Source organism: Mus musculus, chromosome 6 (genome assembly GCF_000001635.26).
Source record: "Mus musculus strain C57BL/6J chromosome 6, GRCm38.p6 C57BL/6J".
In the NCBI taxonomy this organism is placed as follows: Eukaryota; Metazoa; Chordata; class Mammalia; order Rodentia; family Muridae; genus Mus; species Mus musculus.
Window position 1 is genome coordinate 8888201 of NC_000072.6, and position 26733 is coordinate 8914933.

The window sequence follows — 26733 nt, forward strand, 5'->3', positions numbered from 1 at the left end:
GGAGGAAATTTGCCTAACAATGAATAACATGAAATGTTTTGAGTAACACTTTTAATTCTATTCATTGTAGGCATAATTTTTTACAGCCTATTTCAATAAATGTTTAACCTCTCCTCTTGCCCACTACCAAGCAGAAGTAGTGGTATAGAAAGGTTATTAGGATATGGAGGAAGTGGGCCTGTTTAGCAATAGTTCTTGGGGGGGGGGAGGGCAAGCTTAATCTTCTTTATTATCAGTCCAGTCACATAACAAACACCAAATATGAATCAGTAACTACAGTCCAGTCCTCTTGGTAGGCAGACACCAGGCACAAACTAGCAGTTGTATTTCAATCCTGAAGAAACTGCAAGGCTCACCTACTGACCCAAGGCCACAGAAGCAGCAAGAAGGAGCAGGAACCTCACAAGCAGTTCCTTGGTCAGTTTCTCTCAATGGCTGCGTTACCACAAGCAAACCTCAACAATGCTATGTAAGGCGAACCAATACATGTGTGCTGTTAGCAAAGAATAGTGAGGCAGAGCAAAGCAAACCAATGCTTGATGCTCTATCTCCCACTGTCTTTGGGGTCATATTTATAGTCCCTCATCACATGTTCTTTCATGTGTTTGCTTTAGCAAAACATCCCTTCACTGTGTCTGCTTCAGGAAAACATTTATTCATCTGTCTGCTTTAGCAAAACATCCTATCACCTTTGTGCCCCAGCAAAATGTCATTTGACATAACTGACTTTCCAAACTTTACATTTCAATTCACCTTAGTCATCTGTTTAGAATACTGCAATGCAGCTCTAAAATGTGTTATTAAATGTGTCCTTTGACTATTCCATACATGTATAAAGTACATTCTGAGTATTATAACCTCTTACCCTCTATAAACCCCCCTTACATACTTATTAACTCCTCTTCCTTAAAATTCCCATTCAAGCATTCATTTCTATTTTTATTTTGAGACTCACTGAATTTAATTAAGTTCATCTGTGTGAGCATGGGCTTGGAGCTATCCACTGGGGCCTGGTGGCACCCCAGAGGGTATTCAGTGGAAGACATTGAATCGACTAGTAGCCCCTTCCCCAGAATCCACTAGTAGCCAATATTTCATCAGGGAGTTGTAAGGAATCCATGGACCTGTTTCCAATCCATAATTGAGTATTACTGGGCCAAGTCTTGTGTGGATCCATTGCAGTCATCCAAACTGCTGCTGTGCAGTCATGAATATATTGGCTTTGCACTGAACTCAGCATTTCAAATATCTTCTCCCCGTCTTCTTGTTCTCACTCCCCTACAACAATCAGTCTGACAGATATAAATATCATTTTAGGGTTGAGTACTCAACTATAACTTATTTTTAGAATCTTGATCAGCTATGGATCTCTGCATCCACTGCCATTTATTGAGCAGAGAGAAATCTCTGATTGAGGCTTAGAATTGTATTTTCATTATTTGTCTATAAACATCAGAAGGTAGTTTGTTGCCATGCCAATCTTGGTAAACAACACTGACAGGTTTGAAATTAGGGCCTAAGACACCACAATCATCTTTCTCTCTCTCTCTCTCTCTCTCTCTCTCTCTCTCTCTCTCTCTCTCTCTCTCTCTCTCTCTCTCTTTCTTTTTCTCTTTCTTTCTTTCTTTCTTTCTTTCTTTCTTTCTTTCTTTCCTTCCTTCCTCCCTTCTTCCATCCCTCCCTCCCTCCCCCTCCCTCCTCTCTCTCTCTTTCTTTCTTTCTTTCTTTCTTTCTTTCTTTCTTTCTTTCTTTCTTTCTTTCTCTCTTTCTCTCTCTCTCTCTTTCTTTCTTTCTTTCTTTCTTTCTTTCTCTCTCTTTCTCTCTCTCTTTCTTTTTCTTTCTTTCCTTCCTCCCTTCTTCCCTCCCTCCCTCCCCCTCTCCCTCCTCTCTCTCTTTCTTTCTTTCTTTCTTTCTTTCTTTCTTTCTTTCTTTCTTTCTTTCTTTCTTTCTCTCTCTTTCTCTCTCTCTCTTTCTTTCTTTCTTTCTTTCTTTCTTTCTTTCTTTCTTTCTTTCTTTCTCCTTCCATCTATCTATCTATCTATCTATCTATCTATCTATCTATCTATCTCTTTTTCTTTCTTTTTTTCTGAGTTTACAGTACCCATATGTATTATCTCTATGCAGTAGACCACAAGTCCAATCAGAGAATAATTGGTTGCTTTTATAATAGTGTCGCTACTGTGCAGGTGGACTTAGATTGTCTGTCAGGTGTTATTATAGATTGTAAGATTCACAAGTAGGTAGAAATACTGATACCTTTTCACCTCCAGAGGCCCCTATAGTATCTTCTGGCTACTGTGTTCCTTTTCCTCCAGAAACACCAGTAAACTCTAATAACTGCCTGAACATATAAAATATTTGAACAATAATATTATTGACCTGATCACCTTAACATTCTAGTTGAAATGCAACAATATGTTTTTGTTTGCTTGTTTTTGTTTTTGAGAGAAGGTCTTATGTAGCTTCAGACGGGTCTCAAATATCCTATACGTTGGAAAATGACATTGAACTCTTGATACTTCTGTTTCTATTCCCATGTGCATGTTAGATGTGCATACTGCCACGTGAGCTGCAGCCCCAGCCCCTAGCTATGCTTAAACTCTCTCTGCATCTAACAATTCTTGTTATGTAAGAGAAACAGTACTACTAAACACAAGAAAACAGATGTGTCTATCTATTCTATCTTGGACAATGTATATGGGAATAGGAGATTGATTTGTGTTAAGGTGTCTATTACTTATATCCATACATGATAGTCAGTTAAAAATCTATTTCAAGTACTGCTATAGTAACACCAAGGTAAACCTGGAGTCTCTTCTCTTTAGGACTTCATGATTTTCTCATTGCAGCTCAGTAAGGGATTGATCTCTATTTTAGAGGTAAATAACAGAAACACAGGGACATCAGCAACATTTTCCAAGCACTTTGAAATATTTGAGGTTCCTACTCCCTTCCCCTGCATTAAGATTGAAAAGTAGGAAAAGTTGTGTGTGTCTTCTTTACAAATAGCATTTTAGTGAGCAAGAGCTAAAGCAGAAAGAAGAACCCAAGGAGCGTCGACACCTGGCAGGTCCATTTAGAACACACTAGTGTTGTTTATTTTGACTTCTGACAAGTTCTTCTGTGTGTTCCAGGTTAAGAATGAAGCTTAGCAAATACAGAGAATGAGATGACACCAGATGTCCCATTTTCTAAGAGTATGCTCTTTAGAAAATGTATTTCAGTGGATCACAGACTCCATACTAAGTTTCTCACTTAAAAAAAAAAATCCATAGTCCACTCTGTTGAACCTTGCAAAGTATCAAAGTATGCTAACCTGTGGGAGAATAGCTTAGGTGCTGAGAGTGGCTCTGTAGTCTGACCTTTCTCAGATGTGGGTGTGATGACCCACTTCCACCCTAGGTGGAGACTAAATTCCAACAACTGCACATGCTGCTGCCCTATGATGCCCATATGTGGAATTATAAATGGATTTGCAGCCAGAGCCTAGCACACCCAGGGACACAGATGCACTGGTAGTTAGTTCTGAGGCTTAGACTCGAAAGGTGACTCAGGAGAATAAAGCCAAGCCCATGTGTAAAGGGCATGGTTTGTCCCTCTGGCCTGAGTTATTTCTGCAATCCAGAGATTATCAGAAAATATGCATAATCAAAGGAGTAGAGAGGAAGATATATAAACTTTTACCCAACTTTGACAACTGGTCAAAACAGAACACCGTTCTGTGGTAGCACAGGTGGTCTGGGTGGGTTACTCTTTTCTCTGAGATGCACTCAAGATTCCATCAATATTCATGTCTGGTCTGTTTCTAATGTCTCCTTCCCTAGAATAATGGATGACCATGCTATTATGACGGATTGATATTAAGTGAGGTTTCCCCACTAAAGTAGGAAATACCCCAAGTAAAGTTCAACCTCCTACAAAGGAGTATCCAAGAAAAGTACAATGAAGCCCACCACCTACTGTCATGTGTTGGCATTTCATCACTTCTGTCATTGCATGGCCTCTTTGTTGTCATTCAGCTTAAGAACAACTCCCGAGAGACCTACAGGCTATGGTGCTTATAGTCCAGAAAAGCACTACCTTCTTTGTGCATCCCAGAGTAAAATATAATTTCCCTCTTGTTTGAAGTACTTGAGAATCAGCTGGATATTTTTCTGACACTTTCTATTGTTTTCTAAGGCATCAGCAGACTTTAACATAGCCAAACATCACCATAACCAATACATTAAGATGAACCCAAAATAACCTAAATTTCACAATTGTCCCAACAATGGCATCTGTAGACATTTAGCAGTTGATATAAAAATGGAGAATCCTCAGAACTGGTTCAGTGGAGAAGGCCCTTGTATCAAAAGCATGAAGACTTAATTGTGGATTCCAAGAAGTCATGTAAAGCCAGACCAAGAAGTACACATCTGTGCCCCAGTAGGATACTGAGACAGGAGAATCCTCCAAAGCTTGGGGACCAGCCATTCTGAAATGTAACATAAAAAAGACACTTTCCCTTAAATAGGTGGGAGGTAAATTTAGCCCAATACCTGAGGTGGCTCACATGTTATATGGGTGCCTACATTATACACATGAATTTATATACAGAATGTACACATCCAGACACATCATACACACTCACACCTTCTGATATGGGGGCGGCAATTGAAAAACTCAGGAACTTTCACAGATCATACATCATGTTACCTCACCACTTGCCAGCCTCTTTCATGTCCTTTCATTGTAGATGTGTTTCTCTTCTTCTGGAAACCCCAACAGCTGTTTTGTAGATTGTCTTTCAAATTGGTTTTGTCTAGTCATTTGCTTATCCTTGGGTTTATGGTTTTGTTTTGTTTTGTTTCAGGATTACTAGAGAGTTGATGTTGCACACACCATCCAGGCATATTTAATGAAGAGACACAGCAGGCCAGATTGGACTTGCTCTGGTAATTCTTTGCCAGGATTGAGGTCCATCAGACTTTCCCACTATGATAAAGCCTTGTAAGTAATCCAGAGGGTGAGACAGTGGGTATTCCACTCCCCCCACAACCTTCCTACATAGTTTAAATGTTTATTCCTTTTCTTACCTTTATCAATTATTACTATTGTGGTTGAAGTAATTCTTGAATTCTATTATCACATCTGTATTTATAAGTTAAATCTATTAAATAAATTATCCATTATCACATGTGTATTTATAATTCTTTTGGAAAAGAGCAGTTATTTCTCTACCCTATAGAACTGTTATTTATTTTTCACATTAAATGATATACATAATTATATATGCACATTTATATGTACAAACTCATAGATTTAAATAATTCATTGTGCTGTGATTTACTTCTTTTATTCTCCATTACTGCGCTTGGATCTGAGTCAGTTGAATTTAGATCTGCATGAATTTTGTCCGCTGTGTGGGCTTCTGAGATCTGTGATATGTGAATCTGTGCTCTACCAAACCTGTCCATGGACTGGCGGACCGAGGTTGTTAAGAAGCAGAGAGATGGTAGGGGTTAGCGTCTCATGGGTCATAGCCTCTGTCTAATGACGTGCATCACACTTGTAGGTAGGCTCTAACCAAGCATTACTCTCTTCTCTAGGGTTTGGGATCCATATCTTCTTCCAATTAGTATGCTTTTGTCCATCAGATTGACCACACATCTTCTGCCATCTGGTGGTCAGTCCATGAGCTTACAAGAGGACGCTACACTGTTTGGAGACAGGTAGGACCTGTGCTGTTGCATACTGTGTGGATATCAAATGACTGCATGCAATTATCAGAATGTTCTTTTTAGATAGGGTTCTTTTGTTCTAAATGCATCTCACATCTAAGCAAGAGAAAGAAAATGAGAAACACTCAGTTTTTTATTTGCTGCAGTCCCTCGCAGATCTACTGAAGCTTGACTTCAAAGGGTTTTCAAAAGTGGTCACTATTAAAGATAATTGAGTATTCCATCATAGTGATATAAAAATAATAAATATATTGTTTTATCACTCAAGGCACTTAAAGACACCTTTCAATGAGGATAACAATATTAATGTATTTAATTAGAGATCAAGAAGCTGAGGCGTCCACTCCCTGCAGCTACTTTAAGAAGCCCTACTGAGTCCTAACCAGCTCTCATGCTTCCCAGCTCTTTACCAAGGTCTCCTGGAACATGTTCATTTAGCATCCCGATGTCCTAGTTTTGGCATCTGTTTTGTCTCCAGTGTCTTTCCTGGAAAATTATCCTCTCTCTGTCCTCTGCCTAATGAGACTTTCAGTTAGGATACTTCCACTCAGAGTATGTCTTAGAGAGCAATATTGAGTCACAATAGAGCTGACCTCACATGTTTTTCTTCTGTTGAGTATCAGAGAGCTTCCTACAAATTGGGAAGTTTGTTATCAAATCCTGATAACAACTGCTGCATATATTTTGTCTAGTTTTAGGGCTTATAGTACGAGAATAAGTTCTGTGTCAGCCATGTAGTCATGAAAAGGATGGGTATTCCAGAACTGGAGTTTGAATGTTAACTTCATTCATTCAGCCATTCATTGATTTAGTGTATATGAGTACACAGTTGCTGTCTTCAGACACACCAGAAGAGGGCATCAGATCCCATTACAGATGGTTGTGAGCCATCATGTGGTTGCTGGGAATTGAACTCAGGAACTCTGGAAGAGCAGCAAGTGCTTTTAACCACTGAGCCATCTCTCCAGCACAAATCTTAACTCACAATCTTAGGTTTCTGTTTAACTTTTCATAACTAGACATTCTTATAATTAGAAGCAACAGTTTCATAAGAGATGAAAATAAAATTGTAGTTATCTTTTTCAGGAAATATTTGAGAAGAGTATTTTTTCCAAAGCTAGCTTCTCATTCCACTTTCCAATGCTATTTCCAGGCTGGCTAATAATTCTATACAAATCATGTCCTCTCTACTGAGATATTAATAGCTACCTTCTATCATAGACTTTCTATTGCCAGGCACTGTGCAAAATTACATATATTGTATTTTATAATCACAGCAGATCTATTTTCCCCTCTCCCACTTATAGGGAACATGAGGCTCCAAGAGACGAAGTCACTTGTCATGTGTTCTAAGTTTATTATGTTACAGAGCTGAGGCACAGACCTCATTCTCTCTGACTATAAAGCCTAAAGTTTTATCAGGCAGGCTGGTAATTGCTGTAACGCACAGTTTTCAAGTCTCAGAGACTGACCAGGTAATGACTCTTGGATGTGTTCTTCTTGTGTGCATCATAGTCCAGCAAGTTGCTAAGCCAATGGCCACACTCAGTGTTTGTTTATTTGTTTGTTTCACTGACCTGACCAGTCCTGGGGTTTGTGGAATGAATGACTCGGCATTTCACTTTATCAGAAAGCAATAAAGAAGGATGGCGGGAGGATCACATCAGAAGAGTTTTAGGTTGCCAACTGAACAGCATCACCGCTTATCAGTCATCCTGTATCCGGCAGTCAGTTGGCATCTACCTAGCCACAGGGGGCCTGGGAAATGATGTTGATCCAGGAGGAAAGGGGCATTTTGGCAAACAGTAGCCTTTATCATTTCATATCAACTCTCCCCTAGGTGCCTCCTTTGAAAGTCTTTAATAAACTATGCTTTAAATAGAGTTTTTTGTTTTTGTTTTTTGTTTTCTTTCTACTTTGAAGGCCTGGTTTATGGCCACAACTAATCTTCAAACTCAGAAAAACTGAACACAAGTCTCACAAGTAAATCTGCATGAGAAGAGTTACACTTTTAGCTAGTATATCACGTTGCTGTTCACAGGAACAATAATAATAATTGTCATCATCAGCTCCGATTCTAAGCAGTACATTTTCATTATTGAGCATTCGATTTTTAAAAGTGCCATCTACTCTTTTAATTGAAGGGCTGTGTTTCTCCATCATTCTCCCAGGCCACGCTCCTTGGGTTTGGAATACCACGGAGTCAACCCTTTCTTTTCTGGCCATTGTTTCATTCCTGCATCTTAGAAGGATGTGTCCCAGTGAAACCTGTGATTCTGCAGGCACAAAACCAATATCAGGGTGTTTGTGGTTGCCCAAGAACTGGTTTCAGTGCTAGTGAAGAGAGCAACGATTCTTCAGTTTGAGGAAGACATTTCCCCTGAGGGTTGGGTTATGTTCAACCGGAAAGTAGTGGCAACACCTGCAAGACCAAGTGCTGTACTAGAATGAGGCAAATCTACAAAGCAGATTAGCCTGTTTTCTTCATTTCACCGGAATCTTTTAGCTTGGGACATCTCTTCCATCAGTTGGTTGGAAAGTCTGAACAAATTTACAGACTTTTATTGCAAGTGCATGTGCCCTAACCCAGGACTTGTATTCGATGGGGAAGAGCTGCTGGTGGCATGGATCCTTCAGAGAGAGTGCGTGTCTTCATCAAAATTCTAAAGGCATTGAGACTGTCATTCAAAGAGTTAACATCTGTGGAGAATAAAAAATGCAATGGAGAGGTTTCAGGCAAAGCATGGGGAGACTGATAAAATTATCAGTGAATTAAATCCAGACAGATGGTTCTGGAAAAGAATGAAATGCACAAACCTTATGTTGAGTACAATGGCTCTCACTTTGACAGGGCCTTTGTCAACAGGGAAAACACCCCCCCTACGCACACCACCACCTTTTAATCAGCATTTTAAGGCAATTGGAAGTCAGATTCTCCTTTTCTGAAGGTGTTGCTCAGTATTTACAGCAACCAAAATAACAACAATAAGCTTATAAGCTTAAAAAGCAACCTGGACAGCCAAAGCCCCTCCTGGGCCATGTAGACGCCCAGCTTGGGAGGAGGCACGTGGCTGGTGTGTATGGCTCCCTTCTCATTGGTCTCTGAGTGGCTGTCTGCATCAGTAGGTCCTTGGCAGTTAAAATAGTTCTACAAAATGCATGCCAATCATTAGCTCTGCTTATAACAGCAGGACGGCAAAGGACGCTTTAGCCATCCCAACAAAGCTAAACAAACAGAAAATCCCACAAATCTCACACCGCAGAATGAAAAGGCACAAACCAGTACATCCCTGCTGGTTTCAAATTTCAGGTTTTGAAAAATCAAACTCCCAGAAGACTGATTGGAAATTATTCTACATTTAGGCAAAAGCTCTGAGAAAATGACACATAATTTCTTCCTTGGGGTTTCTTTTCCTTGTTGCTCTGTGTTCTCTTCTCTGAGTTGGCTCCAAAGAGCTCTTCTTTCAGGTGACAGGACCAGGCATATATTCACGCTCGAACGATGATGTCCAGACGGGTTCTTAGCAATGGACTCTGCTTTTGTTCCAGACCAGATGTTCTGTTTCTCCCTGGTAACAGTTTCCATTGTTGTACCTTATTATACTGCACTCTCTGGATCAGATGCCAAGGTAGCCTCCAAATCAGCCAAGAGCAGAGCTGAATCAATGAGACAGCTGGCTGCCTCTCTGGGGAGGGAGCATTTTTTCTTTTCTTTTTTCTTTTTTTTTTTTTTTTTTACCTTTTTGATTCATGCAGTCTCCGCTAGTTCAGATCCACGATGCCATGAATGATTTTTCTTAGCGACAGGTGAGAACAACAACAACAAGAAACAAACAAAACAAAAGGCTTTGTAAACTGAATTCAATAGAATCTGGAGACTCAGTGTGTTATTGATTAAAAGGAGAAGACGACCAAAAGGAAGTAGACACACGGGCTACTTGCATTTCCCCCATAATCGACTTCCGTGCTTCTGTCTGTATTGGACTTGTCAGGTTTGCCTCAAGGAAAAGCTTGAAATCAAGAGTATTGTGTTTATTGACCTAAGGTTAGGATTTTAATCATGTTTCCAAGACTGCCTAGTATCAATAACAGCAAGATTAACCCCCCTAAAAAGGCTATAAAATTCCTTGACTAATTGCTATTTTGCTAAAAATTTAAGGTTATTTTAATGGGCTTGTTTACATCATCTGAGATTTAGTGGTTGAAATATGTTTACCATGGCTATGGTATTTTTTATGTTTTTTTTTTTTTTTTTTTTTTTTTTTTAAGAACCATCCATTTTAACACTCAAGCAAAGGACTAAGTTCGGGTCCTTTCCCCAGCTCATGCTTGCTTCAGTACACATTTTGGGTCCATAAAATCCACCAGTCCTGGTTTTCCACTGCTCTATGGATGTAGACCAGTTTCTCAGGCATTTTAATCCACAGGGTCAACGGGAGATAAACACTACCATATCTCGGAGATCCATTCCTGGTGTGGCTGAGAGACAAAAATGTGACAGTAACAGAAGTCAGAGACCCTGCAGGGCAATGCTCCATCAATCATGGCAGACATATTGGCAATGTGATGGATTATAGCCAACATTGACCTTGGTGGTTTAGCCTTTGTTACATAAGTAACAGAATAAGTTAAAGCAGTGGTTCTACCCACTGTCAAACAGGAGTGACAAGCTGAGCCAGCAGCCAGAGAAAAACGAACACTAGTTAGAAACATCACCCATATTTCTGAGCCACAAGGAGTAGTTATCTTTTTGTTCAAAGATTGAATAGAGTGGGGTATTTCAGAAAGGGGAAAATGTTGGTATATGCCCTTGTAACAGTATGGATTTTTCTTTCTTAATCAAAGAATAACTTGGAAGATAGTATATCTTGGGATGTTAGGGGTTCATAGATATTCTCTCAGGGTGAGAACTATTATAGTTTAAGTTTGTTTACTTTAAGGTTAAGAAAAAATAAATCTACCTTTTGAGTAAATACTGTACAAACTAAAGTGTTAATCCCATTGAAAATACATGGTTCATAACATGCAATCCATTTTTCAGTTGTTGGCATATGGTTTGGTTTGGGAATAGGAATAATTAAGTTGGAAACTCCTGGTGATTTTTTGATATAGTTTTAGTACTTTTCTCTTAAGTAATTTCCTAAAGTTTTACCATCTTTTATCACCTATCCCAAATACCCTTTTCTAGAGTTTAAGATTATTTGAACAGCCATATAAAGCAAAGAAAAAATACTGGTAAGATGTTCCAATAATGTGTACCTCGCTGATTTCAGGACTCAACAGTTACAGAGAATAAAGAAAACAGAAAAGATTGTGTTCAATTGGCTTTTTATAGAGAAGTTAGGTTATAACAGATCAAAGCCATAGCTACCCAATTCCTCTTTAAATATTAGGAAGGCATGATTTAGAGTGGGGACTTTGGTCACTTTTTCTAATAAGAAGAGTCAGTAGCCCTCACCAAACCATTATCTCATAGGGTCAGTAGATGTCCTGTGAGCTCTTCTGGCATAAGTACTTCAACATGCACACAAAAGATCCAGATGCTATGTGCATGTCTCTCTTGTTTCAGGTCAAAACACTTGAATTGGTATCCTGAAACACTCAAACACAAGCATCAATTATGGGGTAATAACATCTGGAGGTCAGACCCTGCAAATTTACAGTCTGGCCAATCCAAATAGTGTAGTTCCCCCCACCCCCCAACATTTGAGCATTACAAAGATCAGTTAAAGAAGTGGTTTTAAGACAAAAAGGAGCAACATTTATCACAGAAAGCTTTAAAATCCTGATTAGATTTTAAACAGTATGTGCCTATCTAAAGTACATACAGAGTCAGAATTCAAGAAATAGAAATGCAGAGACTGGCGAGATGGCTTGGTGGGTAAAGGTGCTTGCACGAGAGCTTGGCAATCCCTGGTTCCCATACAAAGGGGAGGGAAAGAATAATTTGACAAAGTTGTCTCTGAGCACCACACATGTGCCATAGCACCCATCCTCCTTTCTGATAATATATTTACTCATACATAATTGCAATTTCAAGAAGAAATAGAGAAGCGATATTATATGTACCTTTCTTTGTTAAAGGTAAGGAACTCAGGGGAGTTTCAAAGTTCACCTTGTCTCTTTTCAGACTGATACCGGGGAGGATGGATACATTCTTTCAGGGATAACCTGAAGATATAAAGCATTTCTCTGACTCCGTTAGACATCTCATGTGTTCTGCTGTTCCTTTGATGGGAACAGATGCCGAGAAGCCCAAGCATGCAGATGGGCCGTCTCTGGCTATGTGGGCTACTGTCTAGAGAGGATAGATAAAGCCAAGTACAAGCTGTGATTGTATTCTGGGTGCATCTCTCTTCTTTCTGGATGAAAGCCCGTGATGCTGCTACACTGAAAACAGAATTACTTCTCCAGCTAATCTTTCCCATTCTTCTTGACTGTGGGATTTATAAAACATTGCTCTTTGGGTCCAGACATCATTTGGGGATCACATCATGATAACTCTATGTATGTGCGCCGGGAGAGCAGAGTTGCAAAGCAATTGCTCAGCAATGCTGGGGAAAGAAGCAATTACAGGAACACATTTTTAGCCCTGCTTGTCAGAGGGAGTTTCACTGGGGCACAAGGGAAGTATTAACTTGGGCTGCATCCCTTTCAGAGCTTAATTTAGTTTTTTTTCCACTCTCACTAGTGTGATTCCAGTATTTTAGCTACAATCCCTAGGCTGTATGAGCCTTTAAACAGTTTTTTATATAAATCAAGGCATAGACTCTTGAAGAAGAATAAATAGGGAGCTGCATAATTTATAGGAAAATGGGCTGATGGGCTATTTCTTCACAAAGAACATGAAGGTTACATTGAAAAAAGCCAAATACCCTTTTAATGAATAGTCGGTAATCATCAGCCACTATAGTAAGTGCTCAGATTTGTTCTTTTATGTGCTATGTGTCCCTAAATGAAGCATGCGATTCTGATGGCAGTCATGCATGCATAAGCCTAACACCACTCCTCCTTCCCCACTCAGACCTGCAGCAGCTCACACCCAGTGCAGAGAGTTAGGGAAAGTGGAGGGTAAGTCTTTTAATGTTCAGTTTCCATCCACTCTGAATGCTGGTGGAGGCATGGTGACAGTACATTCCCTTTTTAGATTCATACCACTGTTTGGGTTTATAGATAGCAGTAATATTTTAGAATGTTAGAATAGAAGTTTGAACCAAGAACCATTAAAACCAATTGCCAAAGCATCTTTTAAGAAAAAAAAAATCAGCACAGATCCATTTTATTAGTAGCTTCCAAATTGCTCTTTTCTCCTGGATTTGCACATGATCTTTTCATCATTTGGAATGCATCTTTGCTTTTGAGTCCCCACTTCTCAGTCAGTCTAATTCTAACACCCTAACCAAACATCACAGTAAACAGCTCATGGCTAATCTCCTCTGACCAGCTCTTGTTCAGCAACTCAGTCTAATTCTTAACTCCTGCAAAGTTAATGGAAGCATATTTTTGGTTAATTTTGTGTATTTAAAAAGTTCTTTTATTATTTTAAGATTATAGTGGAATGGCATAATATCTGCCCTTCCCTTTTCTCTCTCTAAACCCACATTTGTTCTCTGTCAAATTCATGTTCCCTTTTTCCATTTATTGTTGATATATATATGTATATACACATATACATACATATCATATGCATATATTTGGATATATATTTATAACAACAATTGTCTATATAAATGTATATATTTAAATATACCTATTTATGTATATTCCTAGATACAATCTGTCCAATTTGTATAATGTTACTTGTATGTATGCTTTCAGGGACTACCTTTTGGTATTGGATAACCAATTGATGTGCTCTTTCTTAGGGAAGACCATTTCTCTTGCTTTCAGCATTCTTCAGTTGCCTATAGTTCTTTGTGTAGGGTGAATTCCTTATGTGAGCCTTCCCTTGTCCACCTTATAATGCCAAGGCAATGTTTCTTTGCATCAGATGGAGGTCATTAAAGAAAACCACAACCAATCAGAATGCAGCTATAAAGCTCAGTCCAAATGGTTACATTTACAATATAACTCCCACATCTAAGGATCAAAGATCATTGCAAAAGAGGAACAGAAGGATTGTAAGAAGCAGAGGTCCAGGAAGTTTGTTGTGACATTTTGTCTCTGAGGAATAGTAAACGCTACAACCATAAAATCTCACCTCACCAACATGACTGCCTAAACACCAGCTAAACAAGGACAATTGTAGACATGATAATATTGTTGATGCTTAACTGAGATGATTTCTGAATGTTTGTGAGTATTTTCAAGAATATAATCCTATTACTAAGGTGGTGGTGTTCCTGTCCATGTCCTCTCTCCATGCTGGCATTTTGTCTGGCTTGAACTCTCACAGGTCTTGTTCACAACAGCTCTACTGTGTTCATTTTTTTAAAAGTCATCCACTGCCTTTGGCCCTTGTAATCTTTCTGTCCCCTTTTCCATAAAGAGCCTTGAGCCCTAGGAGAGGGATAAAGATTTTTGTTTAAATTGAAAATAGGTTCTTCTCTTATGCTACACATACTGGTCACTATCTCCCCTCTTTTCACTACTCCCAGTTCCTCTCAGCTCTCCCTCCATTTCCTGTCAAAAAAGAGAAGGCCTCCAAGAGACAACTACCAAATGGATACAATAACACAAGGCAAAAGCCTCATATAGAGTCTGGACCTCGAAACCCAATAGGAGAAAGAGTCCCAAGAGCAGACAAAAAAGTCAGAGACACACCTACTCCCACTGTTAGAGATCCTACAAAAACATCAAGCTAACAGCCAGGTCATCTACATGGAAGACCCTGTGCTTGTCACTTCGGTCTCTGTGAGCCCACATAAGCCTGGGATAGTTGATTTAGTGGACCATGAGATTCTTAAAATTCTAAATGTTGGCCACTGAAAAAGGAATTGCACATAAGCCTAAACTCCCTTATAATTGATTTGAGAAGGAGGAAGAAATGCCTATACATGAAAGTCAGGGCAGTTTCCTCTAAGGCCCACTGGGTGCTACGCAGCCTGTGATAACCTGGGGCTGAAGAAACATATTTGGGTCCAGGTTTATAGGGGCAAATAAATAAATAAATAAACAAATATGATTTTATTATATATACGATTATATAATATATACTATATTATATATATCATCATATATATGATTTTATTATTCAATTTATTATTATTGGAGTTTATTATTCAATTATGCTGACTTGACAATTGCTATGGTAATGGTGTTATTTAATATCCTTAAAGTTTTGGGTTTCACATGAAACTGAAGAAGAACGAAGACCAAAGTGTGGACACTTTGCCCCTTCTTAGAATTGGAAACAATCACCCATGGAAGGAGTTACAGAGACAAAGTTTGGAGCTGAGACAAAAGGATGGACCATCTAGAGACTGCCATATCCAGGGATCCACCCCATAATTAGCCTCCAAACGATGACACCATTGCATACACTAGCAAGCATTTGCTGAAAGGACCCTGATATAGCTGTCTCTTGTGAGACTATGCCGGGGCCTAGCAAACACATAAGTGGATACTCACAGTCAGCTATTGGATGGATCACAGGGCCCCCAATGGAGGAGCTAGAGAAAGTATCCAAGGAGCTAAAGAGATCTGCAACCCTGTAGGTGCAACAATATTATGAACTAACCAGTACTCCGGAGCTCTTGACTCTAGCTGCATATGTATCAAAAGATGGCCTAGTCGGCCATCACTGGAAAGAGAGGCCCATTGGACATGCAAACTTTATATGCCCCAGTACAGGGGAATTCCAGGGCCAAAAAATGGGAATGGGTGGGTAGGGAAGTTAGGGGGAGGGTATGGGGGACTTTTGGGATAGCATTGGAAGTGTAATTGAGGAAAATATGTAATAAAAAACAAAGAAAAACAAAAAACAAACAAACAAAAGTTTTGGGCTTCTGTATGTATTTCCTTTGGGTACACTATAGTATTCAACAGCAGGACATACTTATTGTATGGCAATCTAGGAAACTGGTAGAGGCCATTCTACAGAGAGCAGGATCTTACCTTTGCCACAGATGGTCTTCTTGTGGAACTATCTCATTACCAAGGCAATCTCCTCACTGCATCTCTAGCCTCTAGTAGTTCTCTGTTTACTGTTCCCAACTGATAATGTTGAATACGTAGTATCTGCATTCTCAATCTTGACTTTTATATAAGCATAGCAATTTTGTAGTTTAAGGATGAACAATAGCTCTCATCCTGTGCCATCAACAGAGAGGCTGAGACGTCTGCCTTCTTTCACATTTTGCTGCTACTTTCCTGAGGACGGAGTAATGTCATATGAAGGAAATTGAGAAGACTCCAAAAGAATGTAAGCACTGTGCAGAAGTGAAGTGCTTCGAGCTTTGCATTAGGTAAGCAGAATTTCAGCGAGTCGAGATCAGCAGATTTGTGCGATGTTCTGGTAAGCCACTTCCCTCCTGCAGCCCACTCATTAATTTTCGGAAGTCTGACAGAATGGCTAAAAGGATGATCAATTTCAAGTGTCACTCTTGGCTTGTTTTTAGCTTTCTGTAAAAGGAGTTCCTGACAAGTAGCCCTGTTAGTGCCCTCAAAATGTCTCCTGTTATTAAATATTGGGAATGAGCTGAAATAATGAAACTAAGATTTTTATGTCACTAGAACTGTTGACTTAGAAGATGATGAGATTAGGGTATATTAATGACGTGTAGGTGGGCTTGAACACTCAAACCCAGCAGGACTTTTATTAATAGATTTTCCTGAAACGTGGGGGACGTCCTTGCTCTTGTTCCAAGTGATTGTATGATATTGTTACCTTCTGGAAATAGCTCCCATTCTCCCTTCCTCTTTCTCATCATCTGCTGTAATTCTAACGTGACAACTAATATGTGTGTGTGTGTGTGTGTGTGTGTGTGTGTGTGTGTGTGTGTGTGTGTGTTTTGGGATGACAATTACACCAATTACTTGTTCCTTTTCCTCTTTAAACCCTCCCATGTACCCCTTGCTCTTTTTAAAACTTATTTCATTTTTCTTTAATTGTTGCGCGCGCGTGTGTGTGTATGTGTGTGTGTGTGTGTACAGGTATAACCTGGTGGTCTATATAATGTTACTTGCATGTATATAGGATGACAAATCCTTGTCCTTTTGTGGTGGTCTTTGAGCTGTTCCAAGGGAATGCAGTTGTGGGTGGCACTGTCTTTCTTCCTTGGTTTTGTTTTTCCTCCTTGTATTTTTATCCACGCAGTATTTTCCTTCTTTGTTAGATGTCTCTCTCCTTTCTTCAAACAGTACTTTCTACCTCTACATCATTAGGGCAAATTATAGGGAACCACTTGGGTGTCTATGGAATCTCCTGATGTTGATTTAGCCAAGTGATTTTATTTCCAGTGTTTCTGTTGAGCCTAATGGGAGAAAGTTATCATGAAACCCAGTTGCAGTACTAATATTGCAAAATCGGGGAAAGTTTCAACAAATATATGTCCTTTAGATAAGAATCACACCACATGGCCCCATGCACCAATAAACAATAGCCGAGGTGAACATCTGTTGGCAGAGGGTTGGATGGTTCAAGGATATAATAGCAACTAAAGATTGGAAGAATAGGAGTGCATGTAGCTATTCATCTACCTGCCTCTACCTTTCAGCAATGTGAAGGCATAGGCAATTATTCATTTGATATTAATAAAAAAAAGTTGTCCTGACAGTGGTTATGTGAGGTGAAGAAAGATTATCCGCCCCCCCTCCCCCACATACACAAAAATCAAACAAAAAAAGTAAAGGAGAGAAAAAGAAAAGCCACCTGCAGGCTTAGGTACTACTTCGGCTTCTTTGCTACTTCTGCCATAAACACTATAAAATACTAGAGACAGAATGCCATACTCCTGTCACACCTGGGAAGCTTAATGTTACCACAGTGGCCTGAGAAGTTTGAACACAGCCACTTTTCTCGATGAGTGTTTACCCACTCAATTAAAACTCAATAAGTCATCAGAATGGGAAGCTCTGAACTAAGACTGGAAACAATAAACTGACAAATTAAATAGCATCACCAGGTGCCGAAATACAAAGTACTATCCATTTTTTTTAAAGCTAATTAGATTGGAATCCATCTATACTAAGTCTTGAGGTGTATTCTATTTGCTCTTTCATTGTTTTGTGATGAGATATCTCACTATATAGCCAAAGTTGGCCATTAACTCGCAGCAATCATCCCACAGTAGCTTCCTAAGGAATTCTCTCCTTCTCTCTCCTTCTCCCGCTCTCCTTCCTCCCCTCCCTCTCCCCCTTCCTCCCCTCCTCTCTTTTTACCCCCAACTTCTGTTTTCCCTCTATTTTTCTCACAGTTTCTCCTATTTCCCCCACTACCTCCCACCTGTGCCCCGTCCAGTTTCAATTTGGAGAAGGGCAGGCCTCTCATAGTTATCAACCAAGCATGGCATACCAAGTTGCAGTAAGACCAGGACCCTTCTCTCATATTGAGGCTAGAAAGGGCAACTCAGTAGGAAGAAATGTTCCAAAAGCTGATGGAAGAGTCAGAGACAGCCCCTGCTCCTATTGTTAGGAGTCCCATAAGATGACCAAGCTACAGAATGTACCATACATGTAGAGAGCCTAGGTCAGTCCCATGCAGGCTCCCGCCAGCCCCTGTGAGCCCAGATTAGTTGATTCTGTGGTTTTTCTTCTGATGTCCTTGATCCCTCTGGCTTCTACAATCCTTCTGCCCTTTTTCTGTAGGATTGCTGGAGTTCCAATCTAATGTTTTGCTCTGGGTCTCTGCAGCTGTGGGTCTCTGGGGTTCTGGATCTTTGTTCTGCAGGTAGTGTCAAGACTCATGGCGTGGGTCTCAGGCTGGACCAGTAGTTGGTTGGTCACTCCCACATTTTCCGTGCCATCTTATCCCAGCATATCTCACAGGCAGGGCAGATTGTAGGGCAAAGTTTATGTGGCTGAGTTGGTATCCTAATCCCTCCATCGGAAGTCTTGCCTGGTTAGAGGACATGATGAGTTTACGTTCCACATCCCCTACTGCTAGGAGTCTTAGCTAGGGTCACCCTCCTAGATTACTGAGCATTTCCATTGAGCTAAGTTTCTAGTTATTACTTCATTATTAAAAACAACAGCATCATGAAATTTGCAGACAAATGGATGGATCTAGGAAAAGTCATCCTGAGTGAGATAATCAATACCCAGAAAGATAAATATGGTATATATTCATTTATAAGTGGATATTAGTTGTAAAGGATGATCATGCTCAACCCAGAGACGCTAAGTAACAAGGAGGGCTCGAAGATCTCCTTGGGAAGGGAATATAGAATAGATATTTTTGGTGAAGAATGGTAAAGCAGACAGGAACAGAAGGGATCAGGTTGGGAGAGGATGGCGAGTGTGAGAGTATTGGAAGAGACAACAAAAACTTGGGGATCCTCTCTTGGGTGTTTTGATGATGATGATGATTCTGTTGTTGTTGTTGTTTAGAGATAGGGTTCCTCTGTATATCTCTGGCTGTCCTGGAACTCACTCTGTAGACCAGGCTGGCCTCGAACTCAGAAATCTGCCTGCCTCTGCCTCCCAAGTGCTGGGATTAAAGGTGTGTGCCACCACCTTCCGGCAATGATGATGATTCTTTCTTTCTTTTTTTTTTTTTGTTTTTGTTTTTGTTTTTGTTTTTTCGAGACAGGGTTTCTCTGTATAGCCCTGGCTGTCCTGGAGCTCACTTTGTAGACCAGGCTGGCCTCGAACTCAGTAATCCGCCTGCCTCTGCTTCCCGAGTGCTGGTATTAAAGGCGTGCGCCACCACGCCCGGCTGATGATGATTCTTAATACGACATGCAGACATGCAAAGTTTTCAACTAAAGGCTTTCTTTAAAATAGTGGTATTTGGAAGGATTAGGGGTAATAGGCCAGCTCTCTGGAACTATGTGTGTCTATTAGAAGCAAAATAATTTGTAAAAGGCATTTAAAACCACAGCCTACATTTGATATACACTAATAGCTTGTTTTAGAATGTGTTTTCCTAATTTTGTTTTCTGAAATGTTTGTGCTTTCTGCATGAGTTGTTTTTAATTCTTTAGATGGCTAAGAATCATTTCCTTTGTCTTAAAAGAGCTGTCAGGCTGTTTACAGTCATCTTGGCTTTCATCTCTGCCAGGAATAGATGCACAGAGAGAAGAGGAGAAGACCCGTGTGATGGGGCATTCCCCCTGCGGATGTGGAGTGACTGACTTAGTCAAGTGGAAACACATGTCAGATTCTGTGATGGGGCTTGGGAACACAGGGTCACCAGGCCTGAAACCCTGACTGATGTTGGTGTTAAAGGGCTCTGTACACATCTACTCAGATCTGTTGCTCAGATGCTCATCTTCAAGGAGGGCCTCGGATCTCAGATGCGGTGCCTTTCATACTTTAAGTTGGGATAACCTCAAACAGCTTCAGGAGTCACTTCATTTTTTTTCTCCTGCTGAGTTTCCTCAAGCCATTGTTTGGTACTTTGGAAATGTGTTGCTTGCCAAGCTTCCATTGGAGTCCCAAATGTTCTCTCTCTTCAGTTTCACTGTGGCTGCAGGAAGCTTGGGACACAGCTTAGTCATTAACACCAAGACGTATCTCAACAGCAAGCTGAACATAATTAATTGATTTTCCATCCTGACTACAGGATGCTGTGGATGAGGCTCAGTTGGTAGAGTGTTTGCCTAGTGTGCACAAAGCCCTGGGTTAGATTCCCAGCACTGCATATAATGGCCACCATGATAGCTCAAAAACAGAGGATTTTAAAAAAAAAATGTGTTATTTTCTCATGTGTGCAAGTTTTGCCTATATGTATGTCTGTGGATCACCTACATGTAGTGCCCATGAAGGCCAGAGGCAGGCATCGAGGTCCTCTGGGACTGAAGTTACCGGTGTGAGCTTTCATGTGGGTGCTGGGATTCAAATCTAGGTCCTTTGGCACAGTGGTTAAGTTTTAAAATCCCCAAGCAGAGCCATCCCCCAGTTTACTGGAGGAGTCTTGAGATTAAAGCAGGGTTCCTAGGTTCTCAAGAGTCAAGCGGCAATGCTCACATAGCCACTGACCTGGCCACTGGGCCACTGTGAATACTATGCTCTTCCTCTTGGGGAGTTGGGGCTGTGCTTACAATTGGCAGTTTTTCAGCTCATGACTGCTGCTGGCTGTGAGCTGATACCTCTCAGAGTGGGTGATGTCACTCACTTTCTTGAGTTCTGCCTGTCATGCTTGCCTGCCCAGTGGTCTCTCCCTTATATCTCTTGAATAGTTTTACATTGATGGGTGTAGTCGATGCCAGTGCACTGTTCTTTGTTTTCTGTGTCAGGCTGCAGCTCTGGCTCCTTGTTACTGCACATGTGTCTTCTCTGTGTGGCTTTCGATAAAGTCTCACTGTGGAGCTCAGGGAACACACAGCTCAGCCTAAGACTGGTTGGGAGAACTCAGTCACCCAGTGAAGATCACGTCTTTATGAGGCAACTTTCAGCCAGGTTTTGCTGAATGGCTTTTTGCTTTTCCTGACTGACCACCACCCTCCTGCTTTGTGTACTGCTAACCCTCACTTACTCAAGAGAGAACTGGTGATAAATGTGCAATGTGATTTTACCTTGAGCGGCTCTGGGCCATGAGTTGAAGGCCCAGGGCAATATCAATGGGATGAATAGAGAGGAAAAATATGATCATAATTAAATTGCTACCAACACATCTCTGTGAGACAGTGATAAAGAAACAATGGACTTAGAAAGAAGCATTTGTGAGCTGCCTTCAAGGTTTTGCACAAGAGGAAAAATAATCTATTTTATTTCAGATATTGGCTTATTGCTTCTGACGCTCGATGCTCCTGTGGCATAATTTCTCTCTGTCCTCTTTGAATATCTCTTCTATCGTTTTCCCCATAGAAAATCACTTTCCCTAAGAGAACCGAATTCAGTACAGCCATGATACTTCAACAGCAAAGGAGTCTTGCAGCTGCAGTATGTGTATGACATGTGTAGTGTTTTTATCCCTGGACTCATCTTTCTGTGAACAATGCATTTAAACACAGTACACAATACCGTAACAGTTGCTTTGGCATGCTTCCGAGGAGGTAGGTAATGTGTGATGCAAATAAAGTCCCTAATTAGTTTTCACAACCTTAGCTTCCTTCTACCATCTCTTTCATCAGTACGGTGTTTAGAGTCGGTGTGACATTAAACACTTTCTGACAGTTTGCATTCTTTAACCTGCTAACCTACTTCCAATCTGTGGAATCTTACTTTCCCTCAGAATAGAAAACTTTATCATTAAGTGGAGTGGCTCTAACAGTCACATCAAAAAATCATTTCTCAGGCCCACCCCCTGTGTCCTGTCCCTTATGTTGCTCACCATGGCCTCACTATGAGGCCTGGCTAGTCTGCAGCTCCCTATGTAGACCAGGGTGGAACCACATTCATAGAGATTGGCCAGCCTCTGTCTCCTGAGTGCTGGGGTTAAAAGTGTCTGCAATATCCCATGCAGCCTTCTTTTACAGAACAACTTGCAGAGCATCTAAGGGTACATGACCTGGGGATTCACGTTTGGACCACACTGTTTTCAATAACTGTGCCACAAGTCCTGGCACAGCCTGCAGACTTCTGTGCAGCTCCAGTATGTGCAGTTTTATCCTTGTCTTCCAGCATCTGCTTTACTTCCTGATTGCTTTTATCTGTTCTCCAAAGCTGTGTGAGAGTTCAACGCCTCCTCTTCCAGAGGACAATGAAAGGCTGGTAGACGAGAATTCGAGGGAGTCTTTTTGGATCTTTGCATTTTCTACTCATGCAGTATACCTCCCTGCTCAGACCAGCCTTCTGATTCACAGGGAACGTTAGAGACAGAAACCAGCCTTGTCCCTTCAGCATAGAAGTGGACCAATATGTGTGCACTTCATGCTTGTAGATGAATGATTATCTCTGGCTGGGAAGAACTTTTAAGTTTTCTTGGCAGTAGGTCTTTGTAGTTTTTACTTTAGAAATATAGTCATCCTTCTGAGAGTTCAGTGGTGTGTGTGTGTGTGTGTGTGTGTGTGTGTGTGTGTGTGTGTGTATGTGTGTGTTTGTTCAGCTAAAGCCCAACCAGTAGGCATCCAAAGGCCACAACTACTTTGCTTCATTTTGTGTAAGTTGTAGAGGTTACTGCTATGGGTGGCATATTTGACATCATGGTTATAAGCATGGACAAACTTTCTGTTTAGATGTGGGATGTGTCTTCAAATAGAAATGAAACATTTCCCATAGAGAATAGAGAGAGTAATTTTTCAAGTATTAAACATTCATTTGGCCTATACTATAACAGAATTCCACAATAAAGTGGTATAGCATGCTCGCTGTGCATATTAATCAACACTCAAAGCCCCTGTTTTCACTAGTGTATCTTATTTGTATGAAACAACAGAGCTTCTCCAGGGACTCAGACTTCTCCCTTCTCCCTTTCCTCTTTCATGCCTTAAAAGAAGATATGTGATACTGTCTGACAGAGAATGCTTATTTTACTGTTATGTCTCTGGTTCTATTATTTATTTCATATAAATAACATTATTTTATTTTTAATGGCTAAATAATATTCCATTATGTATTTATCCATTCATCTGTTGATAGGTACCTACAATGAGTCTGTGACTTGGTTTTCACAGATAGTGCCACAGTAAATGTGAATGTTCGGGTACGGCTAATTTATGTTGACTTTGGTCCAACAAGTCTATACCTAAGCTCAGTGGTGTTGGCTTATATGATAAATATGCTTTTAGTTTTTGAGAAACTACCTCAGTGATTCCTACAGTGGCCGCATCAAGGGTGCTTTTGCTCATATTTGGTATTTCTTGTTTTCTTGATAGTAGCCATTCCAATTGGAATGTGATGGAGTTTTGATTTGCATTTCCATGAAAGCTAAAGATGTTAAAAATCTTTTCATATGATTGTCAGTCATTGCTATTTCTTCTGGTAAGTGAGTTTCAATGTATAGGTGGGGATGCATATTAAGAACATAACAGAGGTTGAGTAAAGACATTAAGAGAGAAATTATTAAAATGAACTTTATTAAATTGATTTAATTAAATGATGTATACACTAAGTACTATAAGGAAATATTTTGTAATCTTAAAATGCTAGACAAATGTGATTTGTGAAAGAATAGCTTATTGAAAAATGAAATAAATAAGATGCAAACATTTTGCCTTCTCAACCATGTTGGCACCACATTATGAGAAATAGCAAGAAGGGCATTTTTCTGTTGTTCCAATAATTATGTTGATATTAGAAAAATGTAAGTTCCCCAATAGAAATCAGCTGTTACTCTTATTTTCTTCCACAGGATGCCTGTCAGCTGCATTATGGCCCACATCTCATACTTCACTTCTCTCATCGGCAGCTATAAAATCTTTCATTGGGAGTGGTCACCATGTCAATGTCAAATATTGTCATGTGCGTTAGATCTCAAGAACGACATGGAAGTTCAGTAGTAGAGATCCCTCACCTCCAATATTGAGAATTTCCAATCTTCCTGAATGTTTCCAAGGTAAGCATTGTTGAGAGAACAAAATCTGCAGCAAATCTAGTTTTGAAATGTAGGGTCATGAGTTTGCCTGGCATGGCTGGAAGGAACACTAGCAGATGTGAGAAGTGGTCAGACAGAGGACTTCCATGGGGGAACTGTCCCAAAGGCCTAACCACTAACCCTCCCTGCTTCCAGAATGCAGTAGTCCTGAATTTGAGCTGAGATGGTTAAAGTCCACAAGTGGATGATAGAATGAGGTACGGCTCCTGGGAACACATCTTAATCTCTAAAACCTATGACGTGCTTTACACGGCAAGTGGGAATATACAGATGTAAATGTAAGATCCCAGGATCAGGAGACTACCCTGCATGATCTGAATTGGTATACTCTTCTCATATGAGTCCTTACAAGAGGGATGTAAGAGTGTTGGGTGTGTGTGTGTGTGTGTGTGTGTGTGTGTGTGTGTGTGTGTGTGACAGAGTATGTGAAGGGACCAAGGACCAAGGAATTCAGGGCACCTTCAGAAGCTGAAAGTGTAAAGTTCTCCCCTAGGGTCTCTGAAAAAGTAATATAGCACTGCCAACATGTCCAAAGATGCTGTGATGCTGTGTGTGTGTGTGTATGTGTGTGTGTGTGTGTGTGTGTGTGTGTGTGTGTGTGAGAGAGAGAGAGAGAGAGAGAGAGAGAGAGAGAGAGAGAGAGAGAGAGAGAGAGAGAGAGAGAGGTTTGGGGTCTTGTGAATGTAAGGCAAGCATGCTACTTCTGAGCTATACCCATGGCCCCTGCTATAGATCTCTAATTTTTATACATGTAAGAAATTAAATTCATATTATCCCAGGCACCGTTTGCTATAGTATCAATAGGAAACTAATATAGCCAGGCTTCAGATTCCAGGGTTCCATTCGAAGGTACCCTTTATACTCCCTTTTACATAGCGCTGTTCAGTGATTTCCATAAGCTGAGCTGGCAGAATAATACAGGCAGCTACAGAGAGAAAGGCTGCATGTGACTTTTAATGAACTCAAGGAATGTTTCTGTATTGGTTCATTTATTCTAACAGATTTTTTTTATTAGAGAGGATTTTAGTCTAGCTTAGCACACAAAACATTAACAATTTCTAATATATGAAGTCTTTTCAAATTTTATTATCTCCTGCTAACCTGATTTTTGCAAGATAAGCATTTTCTATTATAAATGAATTAGGTATTCATTATAGAAAATTGGAAGAAGACACTGGAAGGAAAGGAAAAAGCTTTTAGTTTTGCATTTTTAGAGAAAACCACTCAATGGCCTGATGTATCTCTGTCTGAGTTTTCTGTACACTTTTAAAACTTCTTGCAGTAATTTATACATTTATAGCATTTTCTATCTTGCAACTTCAACATATTATTTACATATTTAGATTACAATTGTGGATTTATTGTGACTGTACTTTTTTAACCTATGCTCTAATTTTGAGGACTCTACACACAAGGGGTCCTTGAACACAAATGTAAGAAACAAATGCTGGTTAATGTAAGTAGAAAGGTATCGACATGAAAGGAATTCTGGGAAATCAGGCAAGACAAGATATAATCAGGCTCAGAATGAGCATAGGATTCTGGTCACTGTGCCCTTGCACTGTCCTTCAACGCTGCCTGCAGGACACAAACAGGTTCAACAGGATCTCTGCTGGTTTTTGTGGTAGGAGTAACAAGTTTTCTTTTTATCTTGAAGAGTATATTTTCACATCAGTACACATAAAATTTCATGAGTTGTCGTCAGTCTGATTTTATGGGATTATAAAATAACTCATTTTGCCAACACAGTTACCCCCCCCCCCAACCATGTGAGTTTTGTATTGATTTGTAGATCACAATATCGTGATGTCCTGTTTTGCTCAAAAGTTTCCTGGGCTGAGTTTGGAGTTAGAGAATCCATGTGATTCTTAGGCAAGGTAGTTATTGCATCTTAAATCTTCCCCCCAAAGGCTAAAGGCTTGTTCCATAGTGGATGGCACAGTGGGGTCTTTGGGACATAGACCTAGTCAGAGGAAGCAGCCCATTGATGGCATGTGTTTGAGGGGTATACTGGAGCCTCTGCCACCTTTAGTTGTGTGCTTTCTTGCACTGGGATGCACTGACTCACTGTAGGTTCACAGTCAACGGGGTCATGTGACCATGGACTAAAACCTCTGAAACTATACACCCAAATGACTCTTTCCTCCTAGCAATACTCGTAATCTCTGGTGTTTTGTCACAGTGGCATCGAGTTAACTACCCTAGTAAGATACCATTCAGCAGATCCATGTAAACTCTTTCTGATTTAGAAAAAACAATAGTATTCTATTTTCATTAAACGTTATATTATACCTCCCTTGCCCTTGCCACCTATGGCAGTGGAGAGAGGTGGCCCTGGGGTCATGAGAGTAGGTAAGTTGGTCCTATCCTTTACTGGTTGCAGCACTGAGGAGACTGGACCCTGTATATCATCTACTCTGGCCCTGGTTCGGGGGG

General features: G+C 40.3%; 1 long non-coding RNA gene across 1 annotated transcript; it reads left to right on the top strand.

Moving 5' to 3' along the window:
• The first annotated feature begins 4905 nt into the window (after positions 1–4905).
• Positions 4906–24273, top strand: Gm35674. The gene is made up of 4 exons (XR_377340.2): positions 4906–4989; positions 5589–5711; positions 15987–16126; positions 24055–24273. It is a non-coding gene; the product is annotated as a predicted gene, 35674 (long non-coding RNA).
• The last annotated feature ends 2460 nt before the right edge of the window (positions 24274–26733 follow it).